This window comes from Phascolarctos cinereus, unplaced genomic scaffold (genome assembly GCF_003287225.1).
Source record: "Phascolarctos cinereus isolate Bilbo 61053 unplaced genomic scaffold, phaCin_HiC Scaffold_9;HRSCAF=440, whole genome shotgun sequence".
NCBI classification, from domain to species: domain Eukaryota; kingdom Metazoa; phylum Chordata; class Mammalia; order Diprotodontia; family Phascolarctidae; genus Phascolarctos; species Phascolarctos cinereus.
The window spans coordinates 143,712,609-143,730,456 of record NW_027556402.1 but is presented as its reverse complement, the minus strand read 5'-3'; the positions used below and the strand labels follow the sequence as shown (position 1 = coordinate 143,730,456).

Genomic DNA, 17,848 nt, shown 5'->3' with positions numbered 1-17,848 from the left:
GAGCATTAATTTTCCTATGCATATGTGTTTTTATATATATATATATATATATATATATATATATATATATATATATATATGTCTACTACATAAGCAGCTTTCATTAGCATATCTTCCAGATCCTAATGGGAGGGTTTTTTTTATAATTTATTTTTTTAAAATTTTATTATTAAAAAAGTTTTTATTGATGTCTTTTTTTTTTATATCAACATCATTTCCCCCTGGATCCTTCCTTCTCTCCCTCCCAGAAAGCCATCCCAAGTACAAATAGTATTTTTTAAGACAAAAAAAAAAGAAAAAAGAGGAAAAGGTCAGCACAATCAATTAATACATTGAAAAAATCCAAAAATATGTGTAATGTGCAACACCTGTGGACCTCCCACCTCCATAAAGGGTGGGTTGGGAGTGTGGGAGGGTCATATTTTAAAGAAGATTTCCTATCAGGCTTAGGTATCTGTATATAATGCACAGTGGTCAGAAAAAGAATATTATTTGGAAGTGAATGTCAATGTTACTGATAACTCATCTTTCTCTCTCTATTCCCGAAATTCCTCTCATTTCTCACTTATTAATTGACAGAGAAAGAAGAGAAACAACACCACAGTTATCAACCCATTCTGTGTAGGGGGGCAATGACAATCCCCATCATGAGCCGGTTTAGGAAAGGGCTTCAGTGATGGCAGTTTTGTTCCTCCTCACAGCCAGGGTTGGGCGTGTTCAAACCAAAAAAGTGAAAACTGGAAAAATAGCTTAGGTCCCTCCCATGCCTCCTGCAGTGTTGTGTTTTGTTGTTGTTTTAACCTATGAATTATTCTGCCAAAGCACATCTCTTGTAAGTAGGAACAACAGAGACTCCATTCAGTTTACAGTTGAATCACACACAGTAAATCTCATCCCCGTACGTAAGAGCAGAGAAAGAATGCACAGATGGGACAAAGAAGGCAGGGAAGGGTGGAGACATCTCGGCAAAGGGCCAGGGATGTAGAATACTGATGGCAAGCTATGCTGTGTCTGGGGGCTGTGGTAGGTTTCACTACTTAACCGTTCCTGGCCCAGCTGGATGGACTAAGCAGTTGTTTCATTTGACACCAGGCAGGCCAGGCTGCTCTTTAGTTGGTTGAGAAGTGATTCATAATAACATTCTCAAAGTGAAACCGTTCTACAAGAATGGAGAAGGCAGAATAATACCTAACTCTTAGTTCAGTGGTCAAATCATCAGCATTACCAGCTGTCAGATTTATGTGGCTTACCTAAGTGGCTGGTTCATTGATTCAGTTTATCTTCATAGATGACTTGTAGGATCATAGATTTGGAGTGAGATGGGACTTTAGAGGCCATGGGGTCCAGTCCCCTCATTTTACAGTGAGAAAACAGAGGCAGAGAGATTAAGTGACCTGCCCAGGATCACATAGTGAAAAAGAAGGATTTTGAAGCTACATCTTCCTGACCCCAAGTCAGGTAACCTTTCCACCAACTACACCCTATTCCCTCTTCACAGAAACTGCTGTTAGAAGAGTCTTTTCTCCACCCTACCCCCTACCCTTGCCACACTAGGGCCAGACCATTTACAGTCACTTAGAGACAATAATAAGACACTCTGGAAAGCTGTTATAAATAGAGCTTTACATAAACCCCAGCAATGAATTACTCATTCATTGAACCTAGGGTATAAAATGCTTTGTATAAAAGCTGATCCCTTTTCATGGACAGTTCAACTTCTGTGCTAGTCCAGAGTCTTACATGTGGAAACCTGTGTAAATCTAAAAGACAGTAACTAACTTTGTGTTTCTTTGCTGGTGTATGGTTATAAATTAAGTGATGATATTGCATTTAGCTTGTTAGGAAACATGGTTGGATTAAGGGATGAATGGTTAACTCTTGCCTGAAAATACCATTTCCATCATCTCTTTTTAGAAAATTCCAAACTTATGAATGGGCAGTGGCCAAAGCAGTTTAGGTAGAGGGATGGGGGCTGATGTGAGTGAGGGTGTGTGTGTGTGTTGGGGGAGGGGGTGGTTCACAACTGTCTATAAGGGACATTTGTAAATAAGGTATCTTATTGTTGTTCATCCTTTGTTTCTGAAGAGGACCAATAACATCACAGGGTGATGTCTTGACTTACACATGGTCAACCTCACTCTCCCTTCCAGAGTCACTGAAGTCTAGCGGCCAGACTGAAGTCAAGACAACTGGCGATGGCCTGGGATGCAGTGGATCATCTTGGCATCTTAGCGTCTACTGGGACCATTTTATCCAATGGCCAGTGGGCACGCTAGAGCTTCTTAGAGCCACAGAGGAGAGTCGGGTGACAAATGGACACCAAAGGTAGATAAGCGGCCCTGAAAAGGGCTTGGACAAGTGCTCACTCCAAACGTGCTAGTCCTCCCGGGACGCCTTATACACTCCAAATGCCTGTGCAGTAATAATGTAATACTATCACACTCTGAACTATGGAGTCTGGAAGAACAGAACTATTTTAAGCTATAATAATAGCTGGAAGAAAAAAAAAGCACCAAGACAGGCCAGAAAAACGATGGGATTGAAGTAGGTGCTTTTTGGCTCTAAAATCCTATTTTTCCATTACTGTCTGAAGTGACCTGGATTTAAATCATCCCAGTAATCAAGAGATGTGTATTAAAATCATTCAGAGACTCAAGGTACACCTCTTGCACTGTCTCTGGCTTGCTGAGCAGAGCAAATGAACAAATCCCTTCACCTGGGATGATTGGCTTAGCTCAGTTTTTCCATCTGCAAAGCAGGGCAGAATATTTATTCCTTGTAACCCATCTCAGAGCACCGTTGAGACAGTGACAAGGCTGGGGAAATATTCTGAGCCTGGGTGTTGCAACCAGTGATTAGGTATGAAAGAAGAGGTTTGTCAGTTGTGTGCTTTTAAAGCCAAGATGTTCCCTGCTATGCTCAGTGAGCCTTCACAGTCAGCAAACAAGTGGGTTTGTGCATTATCTCAATGGGAAGTCTTCAGAAGGACAGAAGAGGCTGCAGTCTGCAGAGATAGCAGGGGGCTATTTTTGCCTCTTAAGAGGTTCTATTGCCTCCTAGTTAAGTGTTGGAAGACACAATTTCAAATGATTTTTATTTGGAGAGTGGATGGGTGGGGAGGAGACGTGGTTTTTATGGCAGCTTGAACAGAAATCATGGAAATTTGCCCTGTGGGATTTTCCCTTCTCCACCAACCCAATCCGAAAAGTACTTTTAAAGAAGCTACTGGTTGGTTGGTTATTGTCCTTCGTTCTTGAAGACGTCACTATGTTGGGGTCAAAGTAGAACGTGTCCGACTGTGGCTGATCAGACCCATGAGAGGTAGGAAGGCGCTACCATAGGTCGGGCACAAATAGTCCATGCATACATTTGGAGTGAAGAAGTCTCTTAATTTCCACTATGTAGAATCTAGGTGATGAATGTGCAAAGACAAAATGAAAATAAAGTTTCTGCTCTCAAGAAGCTTACATCGTACCAGTGGGATGCAACCTGTCTTCCAGAATGAACAGCGTTTGGATGCCTGTCAGCTCCAAGTACTGTTCTCATGACTGCTGTGTTGTCTAAAAATTCATCCTCTGAGAAGTTAATTCCCTTGACTGTCCACAACTCAAACTGTTATGACAACAACAGGGATGTTATAATGATTACTACAATGCACAGCAATGTGCTTAGGGCTTTTAAAAACAGGTAACCTGGGTGGGATTAAGCTAATAAAGCAAAGGAATCCCAAGGCCATCTCAAAAAAAAAAATCTCTGATGCCAAAATGTGCTAAAGGATTAGAAAAAAGATTTCCATTGTGGAAAAATCTCTATACTTTCCTAATGAGAACTGTTCAGCTGAATGAGAAATTTGGATTACACAGGCAAATATTAAGCTTATAAAAACAGCTTTCTATCTTGCTTGTGTAAGGGAGCAATGATATGAGTAATTCAAAACAGCAGCAGCTCATTAGCAAATGGGAATACATCATATGATTTTTGGGTTGCCCAATTATCATCCTGATTCTATTTTATTGAGGCCGATATTACTTGCTTTCTATCCTCTGAATACATATGAGCTGACAGCAGGAGGGGTGGCCCAAAAGCATGCTTGCCAGCAACGGAAATCAGTCTATTTTAAATCTGATTTGGCTAATCCTCACATAGATAATTGAAAGCTGGCTGTAAAATACTGTCATCCTATCGTTTTGTGTATTGTGTGTGTATGTGTGTGTGCGCGTGGGTGTGTGTCCATTCAGACAAAAATTTCTTCTTGAAATCCTTCCTGCACATGACTCTGTGAAAGACTCATTGATCTCTAGATCTAAGAAATTAGCATAACTAAACTTTTTTTTTAAAGTACGCATTTCTCCAGGACATTTGAATGTACAGAAACGATACAATCACTAAATAGGTAAAACAAGATAGTCACAATTTTTTTCTGCACTAGCAAATTTAGTTAAACATCTCTGCCATCATTATGAATTTCCTTTTTGACCTTGTATAAAACAAATGCCATAACTTCTTCAAGTTGCGCTCGCCCTTTGGAAAATTCAGAAAAGACTCTTTGCATTGCTAGCAATATACTTTTACAAGGATCAATAGCAAACCATCCACACTAAGATCCATTAAGGATCTGAGACCTCATTGATAAAAGTACTTGCTCCAATGACGAAGATCTCCACACGATCAGACCCTCTCATGAGGTTCAACTGCTATTTGTGTCGTTCTGCAAATTTTCCACAGGGGAGCCTATCCAATGTACTTGGGGCTTCCTCTGGATCAGAGATTCTTAACCTTTTTTGTGTCATAGACACCTTTGGCAATCTGGTGAAGCCTATAGACCCTTTTTCAGAATAATGTCTTTCAATGCATAAAATAGAATATGCAGGATAACAAAGGAAACCAATTGTATTGAAATATAATTATCCAAAAATAGATTTGGGGGCCAGCTAAGTGGCACAGTGGATAAAGAACCAGCCCTAGAGTCAGGGGGACCTGAGTTCAAATGTGACCTCAACTACTTACTAGCCGTATGACCCTGGGCAAGACATATGCATGTAACACACATATGTACACGTGTATATATATATATACATACATGTATGTATATATGTCTGTATGTGTATATATTTATATATCTGTCTCTATAAATACCAAATTCAAAGACCTCAGGTTAAAAGTCTCCTGCTCTAGACCTCTTGGCCTTCAAGGGATGCCCAATGGAACACGTAAACCATCTATAGATGATTGCTTTCATTTTTTTCCCCCACATCTCTTTGACTCACCGCTTTTTCTGTACAACTCTTTATCTGTAATATATTGCAGCCTAGTGAACCTGTGATGTGTCTTTTGTGGCAATGAACAATCTTTAGAACATAAAATGTTCAGAGGTGATAATTAGTTTCTACCCCTGGGACAATGGAGTGTTTTCGCATCAGCTGCCATACTGTTGTCTCTTGGCACACATGGCATCAAAGTCCAATACCATGGGCTCCTTGTCTCCTTAGTACCCTTTGGCTTTGTTGTTTCCATGCTTGTTTTTTACCCAGGGTGAGGTGAATGTGTATTCATCTCACCTCTTAGTTTAGCTCCGTTTTTTTCCATCTGGAAATCAGGGCAGAATACTCACTCCCTGCCTCCTGTCTCAGAGCACACTGGGAAAATGTCCTGAGCCAGGATATTGAAGCCTATACTTAATTAATTTATTAATTTATTTCATTAATCACAAAATAAGAAAGCATCTAAGTGCTCAGTACAGGACTGTCACTGGATTATCTGTTATCGGCATGAAGCAAGCAACTGGGGAAACCTTCAGGGCTCAGAAGAAAATCAAATTCATGGAAAGGCTGTGACCTTGTGAACAGTCACTAAACCGGCAGCTGTAAATCTGAGTTTCAATGCCAGCTCTTCCATGGACAAACCATGGTGCCAAGTAGCCTACCTCATGCTCACCGACTAAGAGGTCTCTGTCTCTCAAGCCTCAAAATAAAGTTAGCCACAGAAACTACAGCAGAGCATTCAGATTAATTAGGTTCAAATGTCAATGGTTGCTAAGCAAATTTAGTTGTTTATATTGAGGTTCAATGTGAAGTTTCTAATGAAACACCTCAATAAAAAAGGAACTATGAGGAAGTTTCTCTCTTTCCAGTAACTCCAGCCACTCTATAGAAACTTTATTCACTTCTCTTGGAACTAACAATAAGAATAATCAGCATTTATATGTCAATTTAATGTGTGCAAAGTGCTTCACAAATATGATGTCATTGGATCAACAACCTGAGGAGGTAGGTGCTATTATTATGCCCATGTTACAGATGAAGAAACTGAGGCAGGTGGTGGCTAAATGATTTGCCAAGGATCAGATAGCTAATAAATATCCGAATTCAGATTTAAACTTGGGTCTTCCCAACTCCAGGTTCAGTGTTCTATCCACTCACTGGAGGCCTTTGATTGGGGGCACTTCTATTTAGGTGATGTGTAGATGAATTAGTAGATATGAAAGGCTATCCGGAAAATAACCCTATATAACTGACCCCATTTTATTGTCACTTCTTAGTGTTTAAATATTTTGAAATTTATACAAGTAAGAAGGCATACAGAGTCATTTTTAAATGCAAGGTGGTTCCCCTTCTGCTTTCTCTTTTTCTTCCTCTCCCCTTTATTTCCTCTTCCCTTCATTCTCACTCAAGTTATATATTGTCTTCCTCTATTAGAATGTAAGCTCCTTTAGGGCAGAGACTTTCTTGCTCATTTAAATGTGGATTCCCATCCCTTAGCCCAGTGCTGGTCCTATAGTGAGCACTTAGATGCTTTTTCATTAATTTGTTATTCCTCCTAGTAATCAAATATACTACCACTCCAAGTTTCTTGGAGCATGTTTTTTGGAAGGATACCATTCACTTTTCCTGAAGAATTGGAGTTTCAAGTGCAGAAAAGGTCAGAACTCTGTGACTTGAGTTTTAAGAAAATGGCACCTAGAAGCGATGATGTGGTGATTTACCAATGCAATTAGAAGATGTGAACTGACAGGAGTTGTCGTATCATATTATAGAGTTTTAATGGCTAGAATACTAGTTGGGAACCAAGGAGTTCATACGTACCATCCTTTCTCATGAAATATACTAATCTTGGGAAGAGATCTCAGGAGGTCATCTGATCTCAGCTTCTTCACATTTAAAATATGCTGGGCTACCCTATTTCTACCCTAATGGAGAAAAACAATCTCCATTCCTCACCAATGCTTAGCACAGTGCCAGACTCATAATAGGCACTTAAACACTACTGGACTTGACTCAACTCACTCACTCACTCCAACCTTCCACACTATGAGGAGATTCTTCATAAAAAGCCAAAAAAGCCAGATACTACAGCTTCGGCCCATTTTTCATCCTGTTTTTTCTCCAAAAGAGATGGAAAACAGCTGATCACTTACATGAATTATCCTTTATATACTGGAAGCCCTTTTACTGTCTACTTTCAGCCTTTTCCTTTCCAAGCCAAACAATCTCAGTTTCTTTGGCTTTTCCTCCTGGATTACTTCATAGCTCTTTAAGCATCTTGGGGGTTCTCCTCTAAATCCTCTGCAAGTTCTCCTTTTAAGTTGTGGGGCCAAGGACCAGGCAGAACACTGCAATGAAGACTTGACCAGTGTTGTGTATAATGAAAGGATTACCTCATGATTCCTATATATTAGATTCTTGTTCTACGAATCCCATCATTTACCAATAATGCTTTTCCACATTATGTGGAAATTGTGAAGAATAAATAAATAATAAAATGGTGGGCACTTTCCAACCTTGAGTTGCTGAATTATAAATGTAAGAAAGTGGAACTATCATATTGCTGGGCACAGTATAAGAATTCAGTAGAAAAGAAGTCAGGAAAAAGCTGGATGGTGGTAGCAGTAGTATATACATTATTATATTTTACATGCATATAGAATGTTATGCATAATAAATTAATTATATATAATATATAGTTATTATATTAGCTAAAGGAGCTAATACAGAGAAGAGAGCAGAAAGGAATAGAGAAAGGGAATAGTCATTTTATTAAATACCTACTATGAGTTAGGCCCAGTGCTCAGCATTTCATAAATATTATCTAATTTGAGGAGGGAACATATATTATCATATTATCCATATTACTTTGCCTGTCTGCTGAGCTAAATTTAATATAGATTTTATAAAAATCATTGTTTAGTTGTTTTCAGTCACATCTGACTCTTTGTGATCCCTGTTGGGGTTTTCTTGGCAAAGACACTGGAGTAGTTTGCCATTTCCTTCTCCAGCTCATTTTACAGATGAGGAAACTGAGGCAAACAGGGTTAAGTGACTTGCCCAGGGTCATACAGCTGGTAAGTATCTGTTCTCCAGGGGCAGCTAGGTGATGCAGTGGATAGAGCACTGGCTCTAGAGTCAGGAGGACCTGAGTTCAAATCCAGCCTCAGACGAAACACTTGGCACTTACTAGCTGTGTGACACTGGGCAAGTCACTTAACCCCAATTGCCTAAAAAAAAAAAGACTTCATTAGGGGCAGCTAGGTGGCGCAGTGGATAGAGCACTGGCCCTGGATCCAAGAGGACCTGAGCTCAAATCCAGCCTCAGACGCATAACACTAGTTGTGTGACCCTGGGCAAGTCACTTAACTCCATTGCCTATCCTAAAAAAAAAAGGTATCTGTTCTCCGATTTGAACTCAGGTCTTTCTAACTCTAAGCCTAGCACTCTATCTACTATACCACCTAGCTGCCTTTTTACAAAAATAGGTTGCATGTAATAGAGATGCATGGTTTTGTATAAAAAAAAAGATACTGGTAAACTGAGTGATTAAACAGTGCAAGAAGGATATGAAAAAACATCAACTAAATAGATTAGCTAAACTAATCTCACCGAGTGAGATGGTGTTCAAAGCTCCAGGAAGCTTCAGTTTTGGAATAAGAACTAGTACAACATTCATTATACTTTTATTGCTCACTAGACAGAAAGCTAAGAACTGTTAAATTCATTTGGAGGCCATTCACTGTAGATGAGTGCAGACCTTGGTTACTTAAGATCTGGAGGGATTTTGAAGTTTGCATTTTATTAGCTACTCTTTTTAAGCTATCAGAAACCAAGTACCAGTAATTAGATGGGGTTGGGCAGGGATTCATCTCTAATTCTAAAAGAAACCAGAGCTCTCTTTTGTTATGGTTATTTGTTAGCAAGAAAAGAAAACCTGTTCTGAGAAACTGACACAAGAATCGGAGCAGCTTGAGTGTGTGATCTATGCTCAACCCCTGTCCTGGTTCCTCATCTCTTACACTGTGCCTTTTCCCAAGAATCTACAAAGCCACACAATAACGCGGGGGGGGGGGGGCCCACCATGACACAGTGGAAAGAGTATTGACTTTGGAGTTGGTCTTTGTCCTTATTCTGCCTCCTCTGTATGTGAGCTGGGCAAATCACTAAACCTCAGTTTCTTCATCTCTAAGATGATCGACTAGATGGCCTCTGAGAATCCATAGATACTACGACCTGAGAGGTGACCCAATCCAACGGTCTCATTTTATACATGAAGAAACTGAGACTAGGGAGGATAGATAGATAGGGGAGAGTGAGAGAGAGAGAGAGAGAGAGAGAGAGAGAGAGAGAGAGAGAGAGAGAGAGACAGAGACAGAGACAGAGACAGAGACAGAGAGAACAGAGACAGAGAAACAGACACAGAGAGAGAAAATCTAGTGGTCCCTTCAGCCAAACTATCCCTCCAGCAGGATCTGAAACGAACATCGTGAAGGTAACCTTTTTCAAGGAAAGCATTTTAAGGAGGTAAGAAAGAGATCCAGTAAGTTTTTCATAACCACATTTTCCTAGCAACGTGACACCCCTTAACAAATCCTTCAAGGTAGCATCTCTGTCCAGAACAGAACAGAACAGAACAGTTTTGGTGCCCGGCAGGATTAAGTTACTACGACCTACCAGAGAGCTAAGGGTGCATCACTCCCAAACGCTGAAATTCGCCAGGCTCCTAGCGCAGTGACTCACCTTGCCCCAGAAGGACTCCACTTGCTTTGGCTGCGCTAAGGGAGGGCGGCGAGAAGCGCGCCAGCTGGTCCAGCCCCTCCTCGGTATGCCCAGCCCGGGTGCCCGCGCTCCCTGCTCCGGGCTCACTGCTCTGTCTCTCTGACAGGGGCTTTGACTCAGTCCTGCGGGTGATAGGAGCGTAGTGCCGCCGCATGACTCTGCTTTCAGGCTGGAGAGCTTAATTAAACATATCCTGACGAGGCGCCCCTTTTCAGGGATGGAAAGCACCAGACGCAGCTGCCGCTGTTGGCACCTGCTGGGCTCGAAACGGGAGCGTTCTAGATCTTTCAAAAGGGGAAAAGGGACTTAAAAGCTGAGTTTTGCTCCAGATGTGGCGTTCTTGGGAGTGAGTCCTTTCCTTTTTTTCTCCTCCTGCTTCCCATGATTTAAGAATATACTGCAGGAGTGAGGAAAGTATAGAGGAAAGTCCAGGGATTCCTGGTGTGGTCTCAACACTGGCACAAACGACTTTGTCTTTCTGCGTCTCCATCGCGTTCGCTAAAAATGGAGAAAATTATCCCAGCCCCTTCCCATCTCCAGGGAAGAAACCACCTATATATGCCTTATATTACAAAGGACTCTGAGCTCTCCTGCTCTCGGCAGTATTACAAGATAGTCTGTAATTGAAATCTGACTTTTTATGGTCACTACTCCCCAATAATCTCAAAACAATTTCCAGTAGTGACACTACCCCTCCTCTCAGAGACACAGCCACCTCTAAGAAACAATAGCCTACCCCAAGAACAGCCATAACCAGGAGGAGGGGAGCTGGGCTAGCCTTATGGGTAGATTGTCTGCTCTAGCATGATACTGAAATTGCCCCTAAACCAGTTTCTTCCTCTAATTTGCCATTTGGGGCTTGAAATCTCCAACCGTTAGAAATCAATATTTTTGGATATGAAATTTAGTCATCCAGCTTTGAAGAAGTGAATATCCCTGGCAAGGACAGCACATTAAGTTATATTAGCTATTAATACCCTAGGCTTAAATTCATTTATCAGGGTGTTTTTTCCCCAAAGAGTCACCTGGTAAGTTTGAGAGAATGAAACACAGAGCCAATACATTTTAAGTTAAAGGAGTTCTGAGTTAAAGGAAAGAAAGGTGCAGGACCTGGGTGGGGCACCATAAGGGTGAAAGGCACCCTTTCAGTGTGGGGAGAGTTGATAAGGAGGAAAGAGCCTTGGAAAGGTTCAGAGGGAAGGCATGAAGACAAACTTCACTTAATACACAATTTGGCCTAGGACTGGCCCTGATAGTAGTGATGATTTTTTTTAGAAGACCCTACTATAGCAGAAACATACATGGATTGGATCCTTGTAGTTTATTTCCCAAGGAAGAACTGATAGAACAGTAATAACATCTATTTTGTTCATTTATTCTGTTCAATAACCATAATCCACCTGCTTATACCAGATATTATAATAAGAACAAAAGGAAGCTTTAGTTTTGAAACATTCCTACTGAAGCATTAACACAATCCTTAAACAACACAGCTTTGAGCACTCTGAGCAATTCCCCTGGCATAGAGCCTGTGGAGCCAGAACCTGCACAAGGAAAGCACTTGAGAAACAGCCCTGACTCCTTAACAGACATAAGAGTAGGGTTCTGAGGAGCCCAGAATACGAGGAGGGTCTCCAATGCACTTGCACTCTCTCTCCTCCAGAGGTGTAAGCATCTCTTGTTTGAACAACTCATTCCTGTGGTTAATCATGGACTGCCTTGTTCTATTTCTTAATGTTTTAGGGGTAGCTGTGTAACCTGAGGCAAGACAACTTACTGCTCTGGGCTTCAGTTTCCTCATCTGGAAAAGGAAAGGAACTGAATTGGGATACAGGTTCTTAACATAGAGTCTATGAACTTTAAAAAAATGGATAATTATTTCAATATAATTGGTTTCCTGTGTAATCCTATGTATATTGGTTTTTATAAATTAAAAGCATTTATAAGAAATGATGAACAGGCTGACTTCAGAAAAACCTGGAAAGACTTACACGGTCTGATGCTGAGTGAAGTGAGCAGAACCAAGAGGACTTTGTACACAATAACAGCCACGTCATGCGATGACTAATATTGTTAAACTGAACCCTTCTCAGCATTACGAGGATCTAAGACATCTCCAGAGGCCTCGGGATGGAAAATGCTGTCCACATCCAAAGAAAGAACTATGGAAGTCAAATCGCTATCACTTATTTGTACCTTCTGTTGAGTTTTGTTTCATCTTTCTGATGGTTCCTCCTATTGGTTTTAAGTTTTACTTACAACTTCACTAATGTGAAAATATGTTTAATGGGTATGTAAATGTAAAGCCTATATCAGATTGTGCGCCCGTCTTGGGGAAGGGGGGGGGGAGGGAGGAAAAGGGAGAAAAATTTTTCAACTCAAAAGCATATGGAAAAAATAATTAATTAAAAGCATCATTCTGAAAAGGGACAATAGGCTTCACCCAACTACCAAAGAGACAAAAAAAATGCTAAGAACTCCTGGACCCTGTTATCTACAGACCTTTGGGTTCTAAAGAAGTCAGGGCTTCTGTGTGTATATCTTGGCTCTTCAATTGGAATGGTAGCTCCCTCCTCAGAGGCTCTATATCACACTTTTGTCTCTCCTAGATTGCTTTGCAGATTTTAATTGTTTAATCATTTTTAAGTCCTTTCTGACTCTTCGTGACCCTATTTGTGTTGTTGTTTTGTTTTGTTTTGTTTTTGCAATGACACTGAAGTGGTTTGCCATCTCCTTTTCCAGTTCATTTTACAGATGAGGAAACTGAGGAAAACAGGAGTTAAATGACTTGCCCAGAGTCACACAGCTAGTAAGTGACTGAGGCCAAATTTGAACTCGGGAAGATGAATCTTCCCGACTCCAGGCCTGGCGCTCTATCATTGCGCCACCTAGCGGCCCTGTGTCTGCTTTGCAGATAGCAGGTGCTTAATAAATGCTTTGATTTTTAAAAGGGTCATCATTATCTTAAAAATGGGTTTTAGTATGGTGACCCAGATGCTGCATTCGTTTTTCAGCCAACAGCTGTATTCCCTTAAAGAAAAAAAGGACACAGCTAAATGCTAGGCGAGTTGATTTTACTATACTGCAGGAGGTACGTGATGGCGCAGTGAATAGAGTGTCAAACATGAAGTCAAAAAAAAAAGGCTGAGTTCAAATCCTCCCCCAGATCCTGCCTACCTTTGTGTCCTGAGCAAGTCACTTAACCTCTGCCTGACTCAATTTCCTCATCTCTAAAATAAGAGTAATAATAGAGCCTTACCTCCCATGATTATGAGGATAAAATGCAATCATATTTGTAAAGTGCTTTGCAAACCTTAAAATGCCATATAGATGCTAGCTATTATGGTTTTTCTTCTTTTTAATCTTTATGACAGAGGAAGGCCTTTTGAGTAAGGTCAGAAGAGAAGATTTTGTTCGAAAATGAATGTGATGTAAAAAAAAACCCAACAAAAGACGTACATTTTTAAATGCTAGGTGAAATGTTTTATCTCTCTGTTATCTTTTTGATATACATTTGCTGAATGTGATAGCTCACCATGAAGATGACCTCTCTTTTGAGCCTCTGCCTTCCTCTGAAAATGTCAGTCTTAACCTTGCACAAACGAATGACCAGTTGGGCTCTGTCGGCCTCTCCATGTTACTGCTTTTTGTAGTCTACCTGATAAGATACTTTTATTTAGACCTGATGGTTACATGGGGTCTGCATGTCCCTGGCTTCCATTCCATTTCCTTTTTCTCAGCAGCTTGCAGAGCTAACCGTGCTTGGCATTGTGTTGAAATACTAAGGACATACATTTTCTCAAGGTACCAGAATAGGAGGATTCCCTTAAGTCTAAACCAAATAACTACTGGTTGCAATGAAATAAATTTCTCTGAGTAATAGCAAACTGCAGAGAAAAATTCAATCACCTGTCATGAAGCCTCCATCATACTTAGTCAACTTAGATCACCTCCACTTGAGATCAACACATTGAAAATAAGTATATTAAAAATAATGTTGTGCTAGATCATATAATATTAACTAAATAATTAACTAAAATTTAGAAAGGTTGTACTTTAAATAGAGATTATCTCATTTGGGCCTCATGATGGCCTGTGAGGTAGGGGCTACAGATATTATCACCAGTTTACAGATGAGGAAAATGAGGCTCAGAAAATGAGGTGTGTCCATGGTCATACCGTCATTAAATGCTAGAAATGGAATTTAAAACTAGGTCTTTCCTGACTTCAAGTCCAGCACTTTTCTTCATTCTACCCTGGACAGATCTTCCTGAAAACATCAGAGTGCGGAATAGGATATTAAACAACTAAAAAGCATATATATCTGGCATGACCATCCAAGTCGTCATTCTAAAACATTTTTCAAAAATAGGACAGATGCCAAGGTGAGCTCAACAGCTGCCGACAAAATCAGATGAAAATTTCCCTTGTCCAAAGTTTCCAGTTCAGTCCTATTAAAATTCTCAAATCTCTGACAATCTTCTCTAGCAACTGTTTCCCATCTCCCTGCATGGATACCTAGTCTCAGGCTCTAATCTTCCTTTACTTTTCATCTTCTTTTCCCCTTTTTCCCCCTTTCTTTCTCTTTTCTTTTCCTTCCTTCCTTCCTTCCTTCCTTCCTTCCTTCCTTCCTTCCTTCCTTCCTTCCTTCCTTCCTTCCTTCCTTCCTTCTTTCCTTCTTCCTTCCTTCCTTCCTTCCTTCTTCTTCTTTCTTTCTTTCTTTCTTTCTTTCTTTCTTTCTTTCTTTCTTTCTTTCAGCAGAAGGGTCCAATTGAGTAACCATTAGAATTTTATCTGAGTTTCTAAGTTAATCTACTTCTGTAACATTAAAGTCAGACCCATGTGAGAGGTACTTACATGAGAATTATGGCAGCTTGTTCTTGATCTGAGGAAGTCCTGTTCTTGGATGAAGGGCTGTTTAAATAGTTGTGCTTACTCACTCCTTGGATAGCACGTTTCCTTATGTGTGTATATGTACGTGTGTGTATGTGTGTGCACGTTCATGCAAGTACCTGAAAAACCTGCAGCGTAGGGTAGATGAAAACGACAGAAAGTATGTGGATGCTAAGTCTGTCCTGGTTATTCAGGTTTGCTGTGCAGTCCAGTCAGGCAACAGCATCTGTGGTGGCCGTGAAGTTTTCTCACTATTCTAGTCTTTTCTTCTTTTTCCACCAATAAAGGATGTCCCAAGGTTGGAAGGGAGTAGGTCAGGTCCAGACTGTGTGGGAAACAGAGCAGGGTTCTGAGACCCTTCTAACTTTCTTGCTTTGAATGGGACTTTCGGTTAGACATTGCATCACTTCAAAACATCCGCCTTGTGAGGTTGATTTCATGAGTTCCATTGGCCATATGCCAACTGAGTGCCCGCCCACGGTTGCCTAATTAACATGAAGTTGCTTTCCTACTGGAACTGAATGTACAAAATAGAATGGCTAAGGGGAGGAGTCATGCTGGGATGATACTATTTTCGTTCAACATCAAAAACTGTTTTAATCTGATCTCTTCAATCCCCATTGGTATTTCTCTCCTGATTTTCTGCTCCCTTATAAGACAATTCCAAACACAGGAATTGAAAGACTCCTAACTGGAGTTAAATCAAAAGACTGGATGTGTTTGTGTATGCATCTGTGAGAAGGAATCCTGAGCCTACGTGTATACCTTTCTGTCACCGTTAGTGAAAATGTGACTGAGGGTCCTTGAGGTATAGCATGCAGGTTTGAGGCACTGGCTTGTTACCTTTTTTACTTATTAGCTGCATACAACAGTCATTGATTGTTTGCAGCATGCGAAACCCATTAGGTGAGATTATTTGTGTGAATGAGAGAAGGGAGATGTTAGCCTTGGGGTGAGACTGGGCATGGGAGTGTCTGTGTCTATTTATTTCAGCGCATACCATGAGAAAGTAAGTGCTTGCTTATTTTGCTTTTTTACCTCTGCATTATTTTTTTTTCCTTTGGACAAAGAAAAGGCCCAGATGATTCTCTTGGAAACAATGGCCACATGTGAAAGAAAGGAAAAAATAATGGCATGCCAGATTCCTTCTTCTTGATAAAAAAAAAATTAAAGCGTGAAGGAAGTTAAGGATTTTTGTATATCTATGGACAAAGTGTGTACCTGGTACCTGAACAAAGAGTACCTTGGTTACCAGGAAAATCATTTTGTTTTCTGGTCTACCCTCTAGGCTCAGCAGTGATACAAATCTGTTTATTCTTGTCTCTCTAATTCCGTGGACACAAGAACTGTGTCTTAAACATTAGAAATTTAGAGAATATCTAATACAATCTCCTCATTTTTGCCCAGGGAGGGGAAATGATTTCCCAAAGTCGCACATTTAATAACTGGATTATTAGGACTTCAAGTTTTAAAAAATTCCAAGTCCAGCTGCTTTTGTGTTCCAATTTTTGCTCATGAAATGATTAATGATATATCAGATTTATATGTATTAAAATCTGCATACTCCTTTTTTTTTTTAAACTTCTACCACACCTGAACACACAGCAATCCTAGGCCTCTTCACTTTGCAAATGAGGAAACTGAGACTCAGGAAGCTATGTAAGCCCAAGGTCACACAGGTCACCATAAATTGTTGCCAGAGCCAGGGCTATGCTAGAACTAGCTCTAACTGGCTGGCAAGATAATTGTTAAATTTTCAGTGTGAGCATTGACATCTCATAAATCTGCAAATGCTAAAAGTTGGCGCTTGGCTTACTGTTTTGTTAGTGTTTTGACTTTAGAAAGTGATGGAGAAAATATTAATAATGCAGGTTGGATTTAAAAGTGGGTCCTGTGAACATTTTTTTAAACTAGAGAACTAGTTGTTAAACATTTACCAGCACACCCCCATCCCAAAGTAAAATCCAAGTCAGGGTAGAGTCTGTGAGGCATACCCTTGTGAGACTGGCTGCCATACTGGGAAGGAAGGATCAGAGAAATGAATTGGGTACTAGGAAAAAAAGAGGCCAGGCCTAACTCCCCTCCTGTGCAGCAAGGTGTGATTAGTGGTCAGACAGAGTGATGGATTTGGCCTTGGAGAATTTGGGTTTGAACTTTGCCTTTATTACCCTCCCCTGACATAGCAAATCACTTCCATTCTCCGGGCCTGAGTTTCCTCTTGTAAAAAGAAAAAAAAAAGACATGAAATAAATCAAGAAGGGAGTTGTATTAGATGATGTCTGTGTTACCTTTAAGTAAATCTATTAGCCCTTTGCTTGGTGACCTCATGCTATTGTTAGGGCCAGTAAAACCCTATACAGCTCCTGCAGGGTGCCCAGGAAGGGGGAGGGTGCTAAAGGGGGAATAGGGGGGAGGCAGCCCTTTCTGTTCACTTTGGATGCTCTGTGGGCCTCAAGCTGTTTCCCCCCCACACTCCAGTGAAACCGTACAGACTCACTTGCTGTGAAGCTTGGTCATCCTTGCTGCCCTCGAGCCCTAAGTGAGGTCACGCCACATCTGCCTACTGGTTTCAGGTCTCCTCTGTTCCTTGTTTCTTTACCTGGCTTCCCCATTCAGGAAGAAGGATTACCTTGGTTCTCAGAAAAACAGAAACAGCTTACACACAGGACCATCGATTTAAAGCTGTAAGTACCCTTAGAGACTCCCTAGTCCAGGCCTTCTCATTCTGCAGATAAGAAGATGAGAACCATAGAGTTTCCCCGAGATCTCACAGCAGCAAGGAGCAAAGAGTCAGCATTTGAACCCAGGCCCTCTACCTCTAGATCTAGCACTTTCCCCATTTTCTCATCCTGCCTCCAAATAAGGGATAGCGGTCCTGGGTGCATATATGGATCCTAGGCCATTTTCACAAT

General features: G+C 40.7%; 1 protein-coding gene across 2 annotated transcripts in view; it reads right to left on the bottom strand.

Moving 5' to 3' along the window:
• HOPX (HOP homeobox) overlaps nucleotides 1-15,312 on the bottom strand; it is a 35,825-nt gene extending 20,513 nt beyond the window's left edge. Inside the window, exon 1 of one of the 2 annotated variants that reach the window (XM_020975305.2) lies at nucleotides 14,901-15,312. The gene's annotated coding sequence lies outside the window, so the exon portion shown is untranslated. Of the gene's footprint in view, nucleotides 1-10,004; nucleotides 10,145-14,900 lie in introns of those variants that run through there. The other variant, XM_020975303.2, reaches the window with a different exon arrangement.
• Between the last annotated feature and the right edge of the window lie 2,536 nt (nucleotides 15,313-17,848).